We start from the raw sequence: 6000 nt of genomic DNA on the forward strand, positions 1-6000 counted from the left end.
GCTGCCGTTAGTATTAGATGATCAGAAGTGTATTTGCTTGGTAGATCAATTTCCATCAAATACATTCTCCTTTCTTTCTTTCTAAAAATAAAACTAGCAGATGCAGTATGATGATCTTTACAGAGTTATTATGGACAAATGAATAATGCCATTCAGAAGTTTAGCCATCTGCTTTCCTTGTTTGTGTCAGATAAACAGCCGAAGCAGAGAAGAAGGGATACCTGCTGGTTCGGTGACAGAGGCTTAAAGGTGTTACTTATTTTGGTTATTGAAAATAAATAAAGCTTAATAACATATGCTTTAAAATATCCCCCCTCCAGTGCACAGGGTCTTTCAAACATCCCCAAGGGCATCAGAACAAACAGGTGTGAGAGCAGATGAAATTCATTTTCTCCTCACCCCTGACTTAGTGTATATGCAAACATCTGAGCAATACCAATCAGCCTGAGTAAGAGAGCCTCCCCCTAGGCTGAAGTCATTCCACTCCCAACTAATTTCACGAAGATTTGTTCAAAAACAATGCACATGCGCTCTAATCCAGCAATTTGTTTTTGTTGTGGATTTTATCAAGCATATGGGGAGCTTCACTGCTTTCAGGAACTGTCCTGTTAATTTTGGTTAGGAAAATTCTATGCTGCATATTCCATGTATTTCTTGTTAACTGCCACCAAGTCAACTTTGACATATAGTCAACCTATGAATGAGAGTCCTTCAAGTCACCCTATCCTCAGCAGAATGACCAGAGGTGTGAAAATGGACAGAAAAATGCAAGCTTCCTAAGCAAAAAGGTGTCATCTACAGATGGCAGTGCCCTTTAATTTCCAGCTTTCCTGGCACACTCCTTCCTACAATCACACTTTTTTGTGAAGGGATTATGCAGATTCCAACTCAACAAGTCTATTCCTTCTATATGTGCTAGCACTGCCAAGCCAGAGACTACCAAATCTCCTTCTCTGGGGAGAATACACAGATTGGCTTAGGGTCTCTGGCTTCTGATGGCTGGTTTGTGAGTCAATTCATCACAACTACCTTCTAACATTGGGGCACCCTTCTGTGGCTACATGACTAAACATCCCTTTTAATATTGAATAACAAAGGTTGACTAGGGGCAATGGAAGGCTGGTCCATGTAGTAACGAGTGTGTGTGTTAACTGCTCGCAAGTTGACTCATGGTGACCCTGTGAATGATATTTATCTAAGAACTTCTGCCTGCTTGAATCGTGTAGATTCACTGCTCTGCTTAGACCTTCCTAATTGAGTCTATTCATCTGGCATGCAGGCTTCCTCTCTTTCTATCTTCCACCTTCCCTAGCATTATTGTCTTTTCCAGTGATGCACACCTTCTCAGGATGTGGCCAAAGTACAACAGCCTCAATTGATTCATCTTGGTTTCCAGGGAAAGTGCAGGCTTGATCTGTTCAAGGATCCATTTGTTTATCTTTTTGGCTGATCATGGTATTCTCAGCGCTCTTCTCTAGTACCACATCTCAAATGTGTTGATTTTCCTTTTGTCCCCTTTCTTCATTTTCCAGCTCTCACATCCATTGATGGGGATGGGGAATACAAGGGATTGGAAGATTCTAAATGTATTGCTTATTTGTATACCTTTATTCTTTAGGATCTTGTCTTGTTCTTTCATTGCTGCCTTTCTCATTTCTAGTCTTTTTATTTCTTGACTGCAATTTCCATTCTGATCAATGTTTGATCCAAGGCATGGGAAGGCTTTAACAGTTCAGTTTCCTTATTTTCTAGGTAGAATTTATGTAGATTCTCCATGGTCATTATTTTTGTGTTCTTTGTGTTCAGCAGTAGGCCTTCCTTAGTAACTTAGTTTTTTGACCTTCCTTAGTAACTGTTCCATGTCTATGATGTTTTCCACTAGTAGTATGGTGTCATCCACATACAGTACCTTAGATTGTTGATGTTTCTTCCTCCTATCTTCACTCTTCCTTTTTCAAATGCCACTTCCAAAATGAGTGACACATGGTTTTCTTTCTCTCTACATGTTCCATGTTGGAAGTTGATGCACATATTAGTGTTTTCTTGTGTGAAGTCCCTGTTCCTTCTTCAATATATCTTTCACAAGCTATAACTTATTTGGGAATCATAACAGATGGGTTTTATCCTATGTTAATTTTTTAATACCCAAATAAGAAAAAATGGAAAAGAGAGAAATATAATCAAGAGGCAAGATTTTTATGCCAACCTGCCAACTATTTGGCTGGCCTCTTGTGGTTGGCACTCTCTTTTCAGTTTGCACATGGTATAATACATCAAAAGACTGCTAAAAACATTCATTAAAAACTAATATGAACATATGGATCACATTCAAACCTCAGTGGCAGTCTTTTAAGTGGGTTTGTCCATGTGTCGAAACAAACTCAAATTGCTGAAATTAGAACAAAAATATTATGCATTCATAAAATGGGAAGTGATAAGTCCAATGAAAATAAATGTGCCTTTCCGGCACACAGAAACACTGGTGCTCAGGAAGCAAGGAACCTTTGTTTTCAGTCTTTCTTCTTACAGGCGATAAGAGACCCTTCATTCTGTTCCCAAATGTTGTGGATCTGTTGAAAAAGGAGAAATCTCAGAAGAAGTATCATAAGCAAGTACAAAATAATAATGAGATATATTCTATAATAATGCTGTAGAAAGGAATATTATATATTTATCTGTATGAATAAAGGATAAGATGTCTGTAGATTACCACCATAGCTCCAAGACTGTAAGAACCAGAAACCAGTCATTTGAAGTTGATGGGTATACTAGTAAAGAAAAAAATATATCCCCAAATGATTTTTTCTTCCCCCACCACATATGCTGGCCTAAAATCTTAACTGGTCATTCAGAGGGAGATCAAGAAATAGTGATTCAGCCTGTACTGGATTTGGTTACATTCCCTCTGAAGATGCTGTTTCACAGTTTGGTTGTACTACTGGATTCAGCCCTCAGTCTGGATGTTCAAACATTTACATACTCTCCAACTGTTCCAATCTGGCAAAAACAATCCCAATTTAAACTCTGTTATTCCAGGTTTTCAACTGATTTTAAAATATCCCAACTTCTCTTTCTTCCTGCCATTTCCCCTCTTTCTCATCAGCTTAATTCCATTACTGCAAATTGACTTGGAAATGCAAAGAAATTTGCACCCAGCAGTGGGAGAGAGGAACCTTACCTTTTCCATTAGGCTCAGATAAACACAAACTGTAGTAGCTTTTCCTTGTTTATGTGTTCTTCCTCATGGACAACTTTTGTCAACTTGACAACATGTTGCTTGGCCACAGATGTTCTATGTTGGGTGACATGTCTATGTTGGATGACATGCTACTGTAGTAGGTTCTGAGTGAATTTCTACAAGATAATTTTGGGCATCATCTGTGCTGTTTCCTGGAGACTTTACAAGTCATAACAGCAGTTTTGAATTGTTCACATAAACATACCAGTAACCAGTGGAATTGTTATAACAAGGGAATTTCATCTGATCACACTTCAAAGGCAGCCCAATGTTTCTGTAATCCAAACAAGAAATAGCAAAGGATCCAGGTGATCTGAAAATCTGTAATGTCTCATATTGGTCTGTTCAAGCTTCCAGGCAGGCCTCCTCTCAGTCCTGTCATTATTATTATTATTATTATTGACCTTTATTTATATAGCGCTGTAAATTTACACAGTGCTGTACATACAATCTTTTTAATTAGACAGTTCCCTGCCCTCAGGCTTATGTCTGTTGGGAATATGATAAAAGATGCTGGCTGATCCTAACCCAGGTCTGGGACTGCCTTGTAATATGGAAAGGACCTTTAATGATATGTTCTACACTTTTATTTTTCACCTTTTAATAAATATGCTCAGTATGGGGAAAATGAAGCAGGTGATGCAGCACAAAATAGGTAAAGAGGTAGTATAGGAATATCTGGCTGCTCTTAATGAATTCAATGACACCAGTGCCATTGATAGGTCTGGCAGAACAAGTTAGAAAGAAAGGTCAGTGAAAAAGAATGGAGGAGGGAAAGAAAGAGATGTAACAAAGGTATACAATTTCCAGCTGACCTAAATCCTGTAGACAGTTAAGAAGGATGGTGAGACCAGCAACTCAACAAGAAATGGGGTGAAATGATAAGTTGACAACTTGATTCCTTACAACACCCACAAGGACTGTGTTTCACAGGACAACGGAGAGGATTCAGAAAGCAAGATTTGGGAGGTTCCTGGCAATTTCCCCCACCCTCTTTTAAGTGCCTTTGCTGTGATGACATATCACTGGGGTTATGAATCCACTCTGAGTTTTATAAGTTTATCGCACAAGGCTTGGGAAATGGGAATGGGGCAGAATCGAAGGGAATGAAAATGGGGCGGAACAGGGAAAAATGGATATTATCACATGGGAGAACGCCGCCGAGGCCACCAGGAGTCCTTGATCCATTCCCCATCCATCCCACAGCAGCTGATTTTGAAGAACGATTCTGAACAGTACGTCAAAATCAGCTGCTGTGGGACAGATGGGGAATGGAACGGGGACTCCTGGGGGCATCAGCGGCATTCTCCCATGCAATAATATATGTTTTTTCCTGTTCTGCCCCATTTTCATTCCCTTCCTTTCTGCCCCGTTCCTGTTCCCCAAGCCCCGTGCAATAAGCTTATACATTTAAACTTTTAATTACTATCCAAGATTTTAATAACGATGGTGAAGTTCTTTTAGTCTAAGGTCCAAATTCAGTTCGGGCTCAAATGGTGGGGCTATAAACACCAATATATTTTTATTTAAAGCTCTCACTGCTAGTAACTAAACTTTAGTACAGGCATTTCAACTTTTGGAATACAAAACACTTTATAACAGATGAGGAACCACTCAGCAATGGCATGGCCATCTGTGAAAGCTCTGAGTTTCAGATTTGTCCACAGGAACTGATTTCTCACTTCTGATGCATGGGCTTGCTCCACTAGTTTTACTTTGAGGCATGAAGTGATAAATAAATACTTTATTAGTGTTTCTGAAATCAAGGCTAGTATATATTCAAATACAGAAATCATATCCTTCTAATTTAGGAATAAGACGAAGAGGATGAGGAAGAGAAGGGATATTAAATTGCAAAATAATGATTGGGAGAAGGAATCCATATGGCTTTAAGATATTTACTTAAATTAAATTATAATAATGATAAAACTACTCCATATGAGCCAAAGTCTTGCTTATGAAAAATAAATTAATAGATTAACTAAACCTAAAATGTTGATCATTTAAATGGAAATCAATATTCCCTGTTTAGGACAAAATGCTGTATTTTGGATGATCAAAAGGGTAATTAACCCTGCATGTGAAATGCACACCCAACACACCAGGCAAAAAATGTTAAGACAGACTGATGCATAAGCAATGACTTTGGCTAGACCTAGTTGAAACTCCTCATTGAAGGCCTGCTGTTGAGGCATCTGGTGCTTATTATTCTATTGCTAAATAGTCACTTGGGAGGTAATGACTTAGTCAGAAGAACCAGATTACTCATTCAATTATAGATAGACCATAATGTTCTATGGCAGTTTTGCAACAATTCAGTTTCAAGACCCAAGAAATTTTATCCACATTATTTTTGAATAACCACAGATTGCTTGAGCTTTAATCACATGTGACATGTAATCATTCACACGATTAACATTCAAGTGGCATATGGGGTTTACACCAAATTTGCACTTATGCTTACAAGAAGTCTTGATGAACCTTCTCCTGAATCATGGGGTCTGCAATAAAGGGGAATTATGAAAGAGATAATACTGTATCTGCGCTACTCAGAAGGTTTTTAGAGTCAGGAACTATATTCACATCTTTAAAGCAAAGATTATTTACTCCCATATGCCTGGACCATTCAAACTACAGTGAGAATGTTCATGATAAGGTATATATTTGTAACATAATAATAATAATAATAATAATAATAATAATAATAATAATAATAATAATTTTACATTCAAAAGGAATCTTAGATGCATACAATGATGCTC

The sequence above is a fragment of the Sceloporus undulatus genome, chromosome 3 (assembly GCF_019175285.1).
Source record: "Sceloporus undulatus isolate JIND9_A2432 ecotype Alabama chromosome 3, SceUnd_v1.1, whole genome shotgun sequence".
NCBI classification, from domain to species: domain Eukaryota; kingdom Metazoa; phylum Chordata; class Lepidosauria; order Squamata; family Phrynosomatidae; genus Sceloporus; species Sceloporus undulatus.